The sequence below is a fragment of the Triturus cristatus genome, chromosome 8, assembly GCF_964204655.1.
Source record: "Triturus cristatus chromosome 8, aTriCri1.1, whole genome shotgun sequence".
Classification (NCBI taxonomy): Eukaryota; Metazoa; Chordata; class Amphibia; order Caudata; family Salamandridae; genus Triturus; species Triturus cristatus.
In genome coordinates this window covers 774,766,251-774,781,070 of record NC_140591.1, presented here as the reverse complement: position 1 = coordinate 774,781,070, position 14,820 = coordinate 774,766,251, and positions in this window count along the sequence as shown.

Sequence of the window (14,820 nt, the reverse complement as noted above, 5' to 3'; positions counted from 1 at the left end):
GTTTTCACTCACCCCAGGAGTCACCCATTGGTACACTCCTGCTATTGACACTGGGGACAGGCCACCTGTGAAGCACTAGATTTTCAGGTTGACAGAGTGAAGGCTAGTATCAAAGGGTAGATGTCCAAGATATTAGCTTTAGGGGTGATTGAGCCCTCTAGCAGTCCTTGGTCCAGCCCAGTGGTCTTGATTCCCAAGCTGCTGCGCCTGGTGCCACACCAGAACTGCGGTTCTGCATGGACTGCCGTGGGCTCAATGCTGTCACTAAGACTGATTCGCTCCCCATCCCCTGAGCTGATGAGCTCCTTGACTGGATGGGAGCTGCCAAGTTCCTTAGTACATTTGATCTAACGTCTTGATAATGGCAGATTGCCTTGACCGAGAGGGCACAGGAGAGGCAAGCGTTCTCAACACTAGAAGGGCACTGCCAGTTCTGAGTCATGCCTTTTGAGTTGAAGAACACCCCGACACTTTTCAGAGGTTGGTCAACCAGGTCCTGGCTGGGCTTAAGAACTTCAGTGCTGTCTACCTTGACGACACTGAAAGTGGTCCTGCCAACTGCAGTTGGGAGGACCACTTGCACCACCTCTAGGAAGTGTAGATGGCCCTGCAGAAGGCAGGCCTCACTATCAAGGCCAGTAAGTGCCAGCTATGGAAGTGTATCTGTATTTTCAACGCATCATCCCTGTGAGCCAAGTTCTTCATTGACATTGCCCAGCAGTAAGGAACCGAGGGTGCATGGCCAGAGATCAGCGCATCATCTCCCCCTCACAGTAAGGAACGGACACATCACCTCCCCAGACAGTAAGGAACCAATGCATCATCTTCCCTGGGAGTGAGGAACCGACAGGTCGCTTTGCTTTTCCAGCGCCCCACCTCCCTTGTGAATGTTTTTGTCTTCGATCTTGACGCATTTCAGATACTTTTTGCTAAAAGTGACATATACATTGTTTTCTATGGACTGAACTATTTTTAACCTTTTGAAAGATCATGACTTGTGTATGTTGGATTTTTGTCGTTTTGGTTTTGTTTAATTCAGATAAATATTGGTTATTTTTCTAAACTGGTATAGTGTTTTTACTATGTTAATGTGTGTAGGTGTACAAATGCTTTACACATTGCCTCTGAGATAAGCCTGACTGCTCCTGCAAAGCTACCGAGGGGGTGAGCAGGGATTATCTTAGCTGTGTGACTGCCTTACCCTGACTAGAGTGAGCCCCCCTACTTGGACAGGTGCAAGCTAGAGACCTCCCTTTCCAACACTCCCTACTTCCAATAAAAAGTTATCACTTAAGTGTAATAAGGTAACTCAATAGTGGAAAACAAATGAGAGGTTTTCACTACCATGACATGTAAAACTTTTAATACAATGCATGCTGTGCTATTGTCTGTGTAGGGCCTACCATAGGGGTAACTTGTATTTAAAAAGGAAGGTTGAAACTTGGTAAAAGGTTTATTTTGCCAGGTCAAAATGGCAGCTTAAACCTGCACACATAGGCTGCAATGGCAGGCCTGTACAAGTGTGTGGCACAATTAGTGCTGCAGGTCCACTAGTAGCATTTAATTTACAGCCCCTGGGTACATGTAGCACCATTTTACGAGTCTTTCAAGTAAATTAAATGTGCCAAGTGGGTGTAAGCCAATTTTACTACGTTTAAAGGAGAGAGCAAAAATATAACTGGTCAGCCTAAAGGGGGAGGGGTAGTCTTCCCCCAAACATGTTGACCCCTCTTTTTTCTACTGACCAAGTTTGAACTGGCCTTGGGACTCTGCACTTTCCCAGTGCTAACGTGTGTGTGCACTCGCTCCTCTAAACATGGAGATATGTACCCAAAGCTGTTAAATTAAATTTTACTAGTGGCCATGCAGTACTGATTGCGACAAACTCAAGTAGCCCATTAAACATGGGGCAGGCACGTCATAGTAGAGCCTGTTTGTGCAGTTCTACACTGCCATTTTTACCTGGCAAAATAAACTTTGACTGGTCCAAATCTTTAATACATATAAGCCACCCCTCGGCCAGGCCCTGAACAGCAGGGTGCAACGTATTTAAAAAGTACGACACATGCATTTAAGTTGTCATGTCCTGGTAGTGAAAAATCTCTTAAATTAGTTTTCCACTACTGCAAAGCCCATCTCTGATATAAAATGCTAAGTGTGATTTCCAAATAGGAAGAGAAAACCAGTTCATGTTTGGTGTCTCTGAAATCACAATTTGATATCCTAACTTACGGTGAAGTTGAATTTTAAACAGCAATTCTGAAAATGCCACTTTTGAAAGTTGCATTTTATTGCCTTAACCATTTAGTGCCTGTAGCCTGTCTCTGGTCACTTGACTGGGTGTAGTTGACCAGGCTTGGTGTATTCCACCTAGCCAATCAATAGGGAGCTTAGGTGAGCCTGTATGAACCATCATAGGCAGGATGGGAGGGAGGAACTGTGCACAGCCCCACCTACACCAGAATAGGTGGTGTCAGACCTCCACAAAAATGTAAATTTTTTAGAGCATGTAGCTGCCCAGCAACAGGGTTTCCCCCCCCCCCCCCACTAATCCCAAAATCTAAGCTTGCTGCAGAAACGCCAGGGAGGCAGAATGCCCCAAGAAAAGTCCTATGTGGAGAAAAGCCAGGTCTTCAGAAGTTGCTTGAAGAAAAAGTGGTTCTGGATATTCCAGATGGGGGGCACATTCCAGAGAACTAGGGCGTTGTCACAAAATGAGTGGCCTCTTACTCTTAATGAGGAAAAGTGGCCCATTCTAAGGTTGGCTGAGCAAACGAGCCATGAAGGTAGGTACAGGGATAGCAAACAGGACAATAGGGTCCCGCTTCTGAGTGTGTAAGATCTTATGGACTGTACACAAGGTCTTGAAGTGCACATGCTTCTTCACAGGGAGTCAGTGCAGTTTGTGAAGGAAGCTAGAAGCAGGGCAGAAGGGCGAACAGTAGCCTAGCCACAGCATTTTGAATCTGCTGGGTCTTGCAATTACTTGTATGTATAGAACGTTGCAATCCAGCTGTGATAGGATCACTGCCTGAACAAGGTCTGCTGAGTGCATAGATTGAAAAAAAGTAGTGATAAGACCTCCTAGTAGCCCAAAACACATGCCTGCAAGCAATATTGCATGTGTTTTAAGATTTAGGGTGCCATCCAACCAAACACCTAGATTTTTAACAGTGGTCTTGGGGGTGGGCAGCTGTAGGGAAGAGAGCCACCAATGGTCTTCCTAAATGTGGGCCTTTTCCAAATAGAAAACATGGTTTTGCTTGTGTTTCGATGTAAACAGTTGGTGTCCATACACTCTACAACAATGATCATTCTCCTTGGGCAGATCTGGCATGGGGCTGTTGGGGGAGAAATAAAAAAGAAAAAAAGAACGAGCTGGGTGTCATCCGCATAGGACACCAGCCCAAGACTCAAACATTTCACCACCTGGGCCAGAGGTTGTATGTAAATATTAAACATAGGGGTCAGAGAACAGCCCTTGGGCATGCCATGGTGCAGAACATGCAATTGAGCTGTAATGGATTGGGAGGGAGTAATCTGAAAAGATAGCTGACAGGAAGCTAATGATGACAGAGCAGACCCACCTATGCCAATGTCCTGAAGGCACTGGAGCAGGATTTTATGGGACACTGTCAAACACTGCTTAAATTGCTGAATACCCCCTGTAGTTAGTCTGGAGCCAAGGAAGACCACAGGATACCCAAGTACTTCAAAGAGAAGCCTCCGACTTTAAACGGAAAGATCAGTGTTTACACAGCTAGTTTGACTTAGCCACTAAAACTAATGGCAAAATTGACACTTCCAATATTATATGGAGTCCCCTCTTAAGGCTTATTGAGCCCTATGGAAGGCAGTTCTATATTATTAGTTAGGGCATTACTGAAGGAGACTACCCAAGTGAGTCAAACAAAATCAAATTAACCAGGGTTTTAAACTCAACCTGAGGCCCAGTTTGGATTTAATATCACTACTAAGAAAAGCAACACTTAGGAAGTTGGCACTCTGCACTCTAGCCATTCAAGTGACTTCACAAAGGACTGGCAAGTGGACAGCTTTCTGGCTGCTGGGAGAGGGCGGACATGTAAATGAATCCCCGGTCCAGAAACAGACCAGTTGCCACAGAGCAAGGAGTTACCTCCTTGCAGCGGATGGCTACTTGAACCGTTAGACCAAAATGCAAGCTTCAAGGGGGAAGCTGCCTTTGAAGGACCAACTGCAACACCCCTTAGCAGAATGCCTTTTGTTCCTACAGACAATTAGGAGAGATCCAGAGAGGAGAGATCCAACCCCAAACCAGTTTTCCTCATGGGCGTGTAGCCCACTGGTAGCCACACCTCTAGGGTGTGCTACCATGCTCCAGACGACTAAGGAAGGGTCATTCCATTTTGAAAGGGGCAACACAAAAAATAAATAGGCACTTTGGGATAGCAGGATGCCATACATTGAAGGCAACATCACTACATAGGAGGGGACCCAGTAGCCTATTGGCTAGTGACCACATAGAACCCCCTCAGGGCTCTTTCTTGGGATAAATATGGCACTCTGCCACTCGGATCATGCTGTAAACCAAAGAGCTGACCTGCTGCCTTTAACCTGCACAAAGAGGCTGCACTGTTGAGGACTGCTCCCGATGCACTTTAGAACTAGTGAGATTGTTACTGTGCCTACAGCATTTGTATCAGGGAAGGGCAGGGAGTTGGTTTTCTGCCTCCACCCACAACAGCAACTGCGAGGCTGTCAGCTGATCCCCCTGGAACCAGTTCCCAGGGGCACAAGAGGTGAAAAAGCCCAAACTGACAAGTTGGTAGCAATCGCAGACATTGCCACTACCAGGCACACAAGGACAAATACATGATAACCAAAAGTTGCACCCGTATGAACATTTGTATGTGATGTGTATTACTGCTTTATACCCAGTGTTACCCTGCATCTAAGCTATTGTAAAGGTGAACCAACGTCTGTTTAAAGAGAAGTGATTAAAAAATGAGTTGCACCATTGGGGCCATTGTCTGGGTCAGACTTGGAGCATTCGCAGGCAGTTGGACACTTCACTGACCCGCATTGAAGACCGGTTGCTCCAGCTCGAGTCGCAGGTTGTCATCGACCCGACACCAGCACCTTGATGCCACCCACACTGAGCAGAAGACACTTCTAGACCGCCTGCACTGCCATAACTATTTGGCGCACTCTACCCACTCCCATTCGGCTGCAAAGCCGGGCGACTACTGGCCTACTTGATTAGACAGGACCATCCCCAGCGGCCCATACATTTCCTCCTAGACGACCTCAGCCGAGAACACAACACTCAGAGAGACATTCATGCACTTATGACTGAACACTACACCCGCCTCTACGACACCCTCCTGACAGGTAACGCTTGCGACGTGGGTTCCTTCCTGGACACTGTGGAGTTACCTACTCTGACATTGGATCAGACTCTGGAACTGGACGCTCCTATAGCAGAGCAAGAAATACAGGACACATTGCGTGCTTTGTCCTCGGGTAAAACTCCAGGACCAGACAGACTCCCAACGGAATTTTTCAAAACTTACACGTAACATTTGGTACCGCAACTGCACTCTGTATTCCTGGAGGCAGTCTTGGAAGGGACGTTGCCCCCATCCATGTGTACGGCTAATGTGGTGTCCTTATTGAAGTCTGGTAAGGACCCCATGTCTCCTGGCTCCTATTGGCAGATTGCTATATTGAATTTGGATTATAAGATCCTGGCAAAGGTCTTGGCCAAGCGGCTAGCCCACTAGTCCCTGAACTGGTACATTCTGACCAGAATGGATTTGTTCCACAGCGTAGTACAGCCCTGTACCTACGCCGCTACTTTTGGGTCGCGGAATATGCCCCAACCATCTGGCCACGCTCTGGTTGCATGGTGTTAGACCTTGAGAAGGCCTTCGACTACCTGGCCTGGAATTTCCATTTGCTGCCCTGACTCGTTTTGGAGTAAGTCCCTACTTCCTTGGCTTAATGCAATAATCCTTCGGTCCAGGTTCGGACAGACCCATATATTTCAGATACGGGTACGACATGGGGCACGGCAGGGATGCCCGTTGTCCCAGCTTCTTTTTGTGTTAGCGGTGGAGGCTCATGTCCGCATGCACATAGATATGGGGAATCGAACTAGGAGATGGCATGCACACCATGTCGCTGTACGCAGATGACCTATTAATATATGCCAGGGACCTTCATGCTATTACCCCCTTCCCTTGATCGAACCCTTAGCCTTTTTGCGTGAGCCTCCGGGCTACACGTCAACCCGACAAAGTCCATACTCTCCCTGTTCTTAGGGAGAGTACCTGAACCGGGCTACACACTGGGGGCACCAGTGGCCTGGTGCACTGATCCTTTTCATTACCTTGGGGTCCAGGTTTATCCAGCCAAGGCTGACCTCTGATGGAAACGTCTGCACTACCACGGCGATTCGGTCTCAGATGGGGTTCTGGAAGACCCTCCCATTGGCAATCTCTGGAATTGCCTTGGTTAATATGGTAGTTCTCCCCCGCCTCCTCTATTACTTTGCCACCCTGCCCCTCATCTTTCCCCCCTTCTTTAAGCAATGGGAAAGTGTAGTGCGGGATTTTATATGGGGAGCCTCATGCCATAGAGTATCCTTGGGAAAACTTTACCTGCCTACTGAGTTGGGCAGCCTTGCGGTGCCCAATTTTGAACACTACTAATTGGCCTCCCAGCTGCAATGGATTGCCAGGTGGATGTCCTCCTGTTACCTGCTAGATACAGCCTCAATGCAACTTCCCCCATCACTGAAAACCCTCCTCGAGATTTTTCACCCTTGCTCCACACTTAGACCCCCAGATACTTTTCTCCTCACTGTAGCATACAAATGTTTCCGTAGGTGTCTTTCCCTCACTAGGACCACCATCCCGCTATTGGGAACTCCATGTGGGGGACACCTACACAACAGCAGCGGAGTTACATCACTGGACCTCGGAGGGGATACAGGATGTGGGGGACCTCTTTCAAGAGGGCACCCTCATTCCATTCCAGGAACTTGTAGCAGGGGAGAATATACACCCTGGGCAGTTCCCTACACAGAACACTCATAGCTATGTTAACGTCCAAATGGGGTTTGCTGGCTCAGGAACCTCCCATACATCACACACTGCAGTATCTTCATGTGATGGGAAGAGGGAAACATCATACACGCTGGTTTGCATCTTCACTTCGACAGCACACGGAAGCAGATCTCACCAGACTCCACTGGGAGGGGGCATTGGGTAGGGCGTGGCTGGCTGCTCATGGCAGTCTGACCCGCATCCCCCAGAATCAACGATTGACAGATACAATTTTTTCATACTCCATCAGGCCTACCTTTCCCCAGGCCGCATCAACAGGTATTTTCTCCGCATAGATGCAGCTTGTCCCCGCTGCCGGCAATTGGATGCTGACCTAGTTCATATGCTTTTGGGTGCCCAGTCCTGGCTGACTATTGGACTGCTGTGACCACTATGCTCATTAGCTGCACCTCCCACACCCTTCCCCCGACCTGGGAAGCACATGTGTTACATCTCTTCAGCAGAAACAAGAAATACAGAGTGGCCACACGGTTTAGACCTTGGTCTGATAACAGCCAAACGCTTGATTACCAGGCAGTGGAAGTTCCCCCCTCCCGTACCGCTTCCCCTTGCTTGGCACAGGTCCCTACTCAACTGGGCAAGGGCGCGGTACTGCGCAGGGAGGACTTGCTTGGCATTTGTATGTTCCTCCGATGCCTCAATGGGATGTGATGGTTTCCAAACTTTTCGGGGCAGGCACGGGATCCCCAATCGCGTCATAGAGGAGCATCACACAGAGTAGCTGTAGTGAATGAGCCACTTTTGTGGTCTGACACCCTATGATGACCCTCAACCACCACCATTTTGTACTGACTTAAGTGTGCTATGTTATGTGCCTTAATGTAGGATGGGTTTGCATATGCCTGCTTCTCTTCTGTCCTGTAATCTTGCTTTATTTTAGTAGAATAATCTTGCCAAGAATAGAAGGTATGGGATGTTGAGGTACAGTGTTGTGGTTGGTGGTGCACACATGTGCTCAATGTTGTATACTGAGGGATAAAGTCTATAATGTTATTTGGGTTAGGTGAATTATGACTTTGACCTATTGGCTTTGACGTGGTCTAATCTCATTCTGTTTTCTGACTTTACCTTGCTTTATGGAAGGGCTGACTATTGCCTTTAACATGGTTTCATGTCATCCTTGCTTTTCTGATTCCATCTTGCTTTGGGCCTTTATGTGCATGGCTTAACTAACTCCATTTTCATGACTAATTGTGCGGAGTTAGAATTGGGGTGTGTGTGTGTTTAGGTGTGTTTTGTAAAAAGTGCTTATACATAGCTTGCTACGATAGGCAGAAAGGGCTGGATCCCTTTCAAGTGTTTGTTAAGGAATGCATATAAAATGTTTTCAGTTGCAAAGTGAATGTAAAATATCAGAGCATAACCCTGAAATGTGGGACTCCTCCGAGATTACAGACTCCGGAGTTGCGATGAACAGTGTTAATCAGCAAGAGATTAATGACATTTTAGACAGAGAGAGCGGTGTTATTTTAAATGTGTTGGTTAATATGCATAAAAAATGTGAGCATTTGCAAAAAGAACGTAGTGACTTGAAAACAGAGCTAGTTGATGCCCATTTTGAAAATATATCTTTGAAGACAGAATTAAACGTGTACCAGGCTCTGAAGCGGTTTACTTTGACCAGCCAGAATGATTCAGATGTGATAAATGTAACAGAGAATCCAGTCAGACTACAAGCTGCACAGACAGCTTTAATTAATTCTTCCGAAGAGGTTTTTCAGCCAGAGAGGAATGTGCAGGGAGATAAACAGACCAGTGTTTTAGACTTAACGATCACCGGTTGCGGATATAAATTAGACACAACAGTGAATGATACATTTTGCTTCAAAAGAGAAATGCAACAATATGATTTTGAATGTGAACAACAGCAGATTGTGTACAATAATTCTGATGTGTAATTAAGAAATATGAAAATGTATTTTGTGAGTTAATTCAGGAGCAATGTCCCTTTTTTAGTTACAGGGAAGTGCAGGGTAAGAAGAGGTCACTTTTAAATTCAGATGCTGGACAAATGCAGATGAGTGTGCTTTTGCGCACCAAGAGATACTGGACAGAACAGAGTTAGAGAAAATGTGATGTGCCTATGGGAGATTGCAATGGTTATTAAATGGCCTATATAGACAGAAAAGCAATTTGCACAGGACTTGATAGAGGTAGGTTTGGTGACCCCAATCGCTAATGCTTAAAATCATTTTGTGTAGCTGGTGCACAAATGTGATCATTCTTGGCGTATGACAGTCGATTATTATTAACTGAACAAACATATACCTTCTTTGACTGCTGCGGTCCCAGATATTGTTACAGAAGTAGAATGGGACTTGGTATGTGACTTTTGATATTGCCAATGCTTTTTTTTTTAAATTTGTTTTTATTTTATGAAGTAACAGCAATACAACACAGCAATCATACAGGCAGTTGTTCATAAGGCTGAGCAGTACATCAGCCACCAACAGAGACAAATTTGCAGGCAACAGTTTCGCCACAATACCCATCTTCGATACCCACCACTTTGCACCTATACCTCTCGGCCCTCCCGCATCAGTCTGAGTCCGAGGCATCGTCTTCTGAATCTGAGGGCGGGTCACAGATGCCCCCTCTGTAGGCATTCCACGCCCCCCATACTTTACTCCATTTGCGCGGGCAGCCCCGTCTAACAAAGGCTGATCGCTCAGCAAACATGGCCTCATCCATGTCCGCCCCCCATGCTGTGAGCCTCGGCAATTCTCCCGTCCCCCATTTTTGAGCTATGTTGCGCTTGGCTATCATCATTCCCAGCGTGGCCCAGCTCTGTGCCGGGCGCGAGAGGTCGTTAGGTTCCCATATGTTCAACAGGCAGCGTCTAGGTTCTGGTACCAGCGAGACTCCCCCTGACTGTGACAGCGTGCGCATCACCTGCTTCCAGTAGTCTTGGAGTACGGGGCAGTCCCATATGGTGTGGAAGAAGCTACCCACCTCCCCGCAACCGCGCAAACAGAACGGATGCGGCGCACTACCTATACTATGAAGAGTATGCCGGGTGTAGTAGGAGCGGTGCAGGATACGGAGCTGTACTAACCGGAGCCTCGATGATCTACCTGCCTCTCGTGGTGAAGCCAACGCCTCCCGCCACTCCGGGTCGTCGAATTCCCCCACATCACGGGACCACTTCGCACGGAGAGGGCCCATAGGGTCGCCAATGCTTTTTTGTTTTTGATCCCAATAGCCCCTGAATGTCAAGAGCAGTTTACTTTTTTTTCATGAGGTGATAGACTAATGACAGTTAAGAATATGCTTGAATTAGACAGAATGGTGGAGCATTTTCAGATTAAAGAATGTGAAGTCTTGCTGGAGGTCAGGAGAGGTTTAAGCTGTTTTTCCTCTCAGACATGTAAAGAGTTGTTCTGGGAGTGGGTGCACATAGAAATCTGGCACACGGGAAGAAATGAAATACACTGTTGGTGTATCATTTGAAAGCGTCTTTGAGATGGATGTTTTGGAGGCTTGCAGTGAGATCATCCAGCAACACCGAGAAGAGTTCAGGCTTTGTGAAGACTGAGGAGGAATTCCTATGGGAGGGGTCATCCCAGCTCCTCTACCCAGTAGACAGACAGCTTCTTGGAGATAGATGTTTGGGAGGCTTGCAAAGGCGCAGGTTTCCTTCTCCCCCCCCCCCCCATTGAGGAGAGTTGTGGAGCAGACAAAAGTTGGCAGGATTGCATGGCACTTCGGCCTTGGAGGAGATAAGGTGGGAGCTAGAGGCAGCAGAGGAAGAAGGCTCTGCTTGTTATTTTTGGCAAGGGTCCAATTAGTGTCCGCAGATATTTTGTGAAGGGGGGCAGGACCTGTGAGGGGTGCAGTGAGTGAAGGAGACTGCCCCAGCCCTTCTTGCTGTGTAAAGAAAGAGATTTTACCAAGAATTCAGAGGCTAACGCGTTGGTAGAACTCTTAGACAATTCCCCAGAGCTACAGGAGAGCTATGTAGACAGAAATGAAAATATTGTACTTTCAGAAACGCAAGACAGAAAAAGTGTGCTTTTGAAAAATGTTTTTTGCAAGAAGAGTGATGCTTGTTTCTTTTTTAGATTCGCCCAGTCCCCCCGTGTGAGTGGGACTCCCTTCCCCCGTGTGAGTGGGTTCCCCCCCCCCCCAAGCCTGGAGTGATCGCCAGACCAGACGATGGCAGCTGATGGAAGCTGATGTCCTGTGGCTGACCGGACCGGATGGGGTCCTCCTTTGTCAAGGAGATGAAGATAGATGCCGGAGAGCTGTGTCCTACACAGATGGACTGCTTCTTTCCAAGCGAAGAGGGATTAGCAGAGAGTGCTGCGATTGGCACGGTTTCCTTTACGTGAGATTGACTTTACATGCATGAAGGCTGTGTCTCTTTCACACAGGGGGAACTGCTTGTGTACAAGTGACGAAAAAAAACGAGGGAACTACAGGATGTGCTTTGCCAGAACTGTGACTTGTTTTATCAACATGAAGTTCAGATGCTATGGGAGAAGGCTGTGTGTTTTTCACACAGGAGGACTGTTTTTGTTCTTAGGGACGGAGACCAATAGAGACGCTTTGCTGCATTTAGAGTAGATATTTTCTGAGCTAGAGATTGAAGAGAAAAAAAACCCTGTTGCTGATGCTAGAATATACAAGTTTGGCAGTAGAGTTTTCAGTTTAACCATTAGGCGCATTCAAAAGCTGGTTTCATTTATTTTGTGTATCCATTCAACATATATCCAGATATCTATGAGCTATTTCTAGATGCACCCGAGTTATTGCTTTTACATGTATTTAGAGAATGCAGTCTTTATTTGCTCTAAAGTGCTTATCAAGTACTTTTGATGAGTTTGTGTTGCAATTTAGTATTTTGATTAGAGTTGTCTTTTAGTCATGATTTGAAATATATATTTGTGTAGCCACTTTAGCACAAGAGTTTGTTTCAACTTGTGCTTTTTAGCAGTTGTGATTTTGATTGTGAAATGTAGTTTTTCCATTGTAGGTATGCTTTCAATGATGACCTGCAGTTTTGGGTCTTTCAATTTAGAAATGGTTTTAAATGGTTTTGCTTTCAATTAAGAAATGCAGTGCTTCGTTCATAGTTGTGCCTTCAGTTAAGAGTTTTGTTTTTGACATATGTGAATGGTGAGGATCGAGGGTCATGTGGTGCAATGTAGTGAATGAGCCACGTTTGTGGTCTGACACCCTGTGTTGACCCTCAACCACCACCATTTTATACTGACTTAAGTGTGTTATATTACCCTAACCTTTATGTAGGACGGGTTTGCATATGCCTGCTTCTCTTCTGTCCTGTAATCTTGCTGTCTTTTAGTAGACTAATCTTGCCAAGAATGGGATGTTGAGGTGCAGTGTTGTCGTTGGTGGTGCACACATGTGCTCAATGTTGTATACTGAGGGATAAAGTCTATAATGTTATTTGGGTTAGGTGAATTATGACCTTGACATGGTCTGTCATTCTGTTATCTGAATTTGCTGACTATTGCCTTTGACATGGTTTCATGTCATCCTTGCTTTTCTGATTGCATCTTGCTTTGGGCCTTTGTGTGCATGGCTTAACTAACTCCATTTTCATGACTGAAGCTATTTTCTGTGCCTGCACGAAGCTATAGAGGTGGGGAGGGCATGTTTTGCTCCTCTCCGGTTTTTCGCACTTTACTGACGAGAGAACTGGTTCTTATCAGAGGAATGTACATGGTCTGTCTGAGCCATAGCAAAGGCCTGATTCACCGATGCAGTGGCCTTGGAGCAGGCTGGTACGGGCTCTCATGAGAACAGGGGGGGGGGGGGGGGGGGGGGGGGGGAGGCTTGCTAGAAGCTTTGTTGTGTTTGAATTTGTATTAAAAAGGGGAGCCTACACGGGCCTGGTGGAAGTTCACGCCGGGGAGCAGACGTGTTTTGTCACGGAAGAGTGGTGTCACCTCTGACCTTTCACCCGGTTCAAGCAATGGACTGCCCTTGAGCAAAGTGGGGTGAAATGATGAAGCAGTCTGTGAGGTGTCTGCTACTAACTGTCTCTCGATTCTTTCCTTCTTATTTTCTGATTCTAATATCCATACATATATATTTCTACATATAGGTTTGCCTTGATTGTGTTTAAATCATACTATTGATGTGTTAGAGTCTGCTATGATAGGTGCATTCAGCTTACCGTGTGGTGCTATTTACTAATAAATACATCCCAGATATTCCAATTCGTCTTTCCTTGTAGCAGGAGGTGTGGACTCTTCTTGGCCAAGTATTCTGTTGTAGAAGGATGGGTGAACTCCCTTCTAGCAGGTAATTGTGTTATAGGAAGCTGTTCTACTCCTGGCAAGTGATGTGCAAAGTATATTTCGCTATAGAGAAGTGCTGAGTATATATTGTTTTCTTTCCTTGCCTTGGGGGGGGGGGGGGGGGAGTGTTGAATGTTTGACCACCTTTGGAAGGGCTGTGTATATGTTATATTCCATAAGTTTGGAACGGATACTCTCCCTGGGAAAGGGACAGTACATACCTTGGTCCAAGGGAGATCTGAGACCTTTCATTACAGTAGCCCCCCCTTTGCACCCTCCCCCACTGACATAAATATGGCATAACACTGGCACTTGGACAGTCACCACCCCTGTGCCACAGATTCCTGCTACTACTTTGTCTTGGAGGTGTCCTAGGCCCCTTAGCGAGTTTAGATTTGGCAGCAGGTCTTACGCGACCTTCACTTTGTCCTCATTTTGTTGTACCCCATGTCCCAGGTGGTTTTTTTTTTTTAATTCTTTTTATTGGCATTTTCAATAACAAACTTAAAACAATGCTTCACACTGCTGCGTACATATTTCAGGCAATGACGACACGTCTCCCCTCCAACAAGGCACAAATTACGGAATGGCAAGGACATCAATTCAGTGTTACATGTCAATCTTCGCTTTACCCAACCGTCAATCCGCCACATCTGCCCACCCGTGTCTCCCCACCCCAACAGCCGCCAACACGCCACCCGGGCAGCAGCAAGTATTGACCTCACCCTCCCGTCCTAGGGGATAACATCGAGCTACAGCGTTTGTAGCGGAGTTAGCTCCAGCCAGTGTATGAAGGGCCCCCATACATCCCTAGGCCTGGATCGCATCGGCATGAGCTCCCAGTACAGGGTCAACTGGGTCTGGCAATAGACAACGCTTTTAACCCATACCTTAATGCTAGGTGACGTAACAACTCCCCAATGCATAGCAACTTGTCGTTTGGCCAATAATAATAGCATTGCTGGCAGTTTACGGTGTTTGGGCTCAACCATGTGCAAAATCCCCAGCAATGCAACCTGGGGTGTGCATGGGATCGGTATGCCCGTGATAGCGCATATTATCTCCACTACCCTTGTACAGAACAACGCTATTGCAGGACAGCCCCACGCCATATGTATAAAGGTGGCCCCCAAGGCGTGACAGCGCCAGCATTCATCGGTGTCCCTTAAACCCATGCGGTGCAACCGGCTTGGTGTGCGATAAGTCATGTGTATGTACTTGAAGTGGATCAGGCGCAGCCTGTAGTTGGGGGACAGAATCTCAAGTAGCTTACAGCACAGATCCCAGTGTATATCAGAAATTTCCGCTCCCAGTTCCGCCGCCCACAGGCCCCGCGCCGCCGGAAGCATCACGGGGTGGTTAGTCTGCATTCGCACATACAATCGGGAAACCAGCTTGCGGCCAGAGTCCACAGACAACACATTCTCCAAAGCAAGCAGATC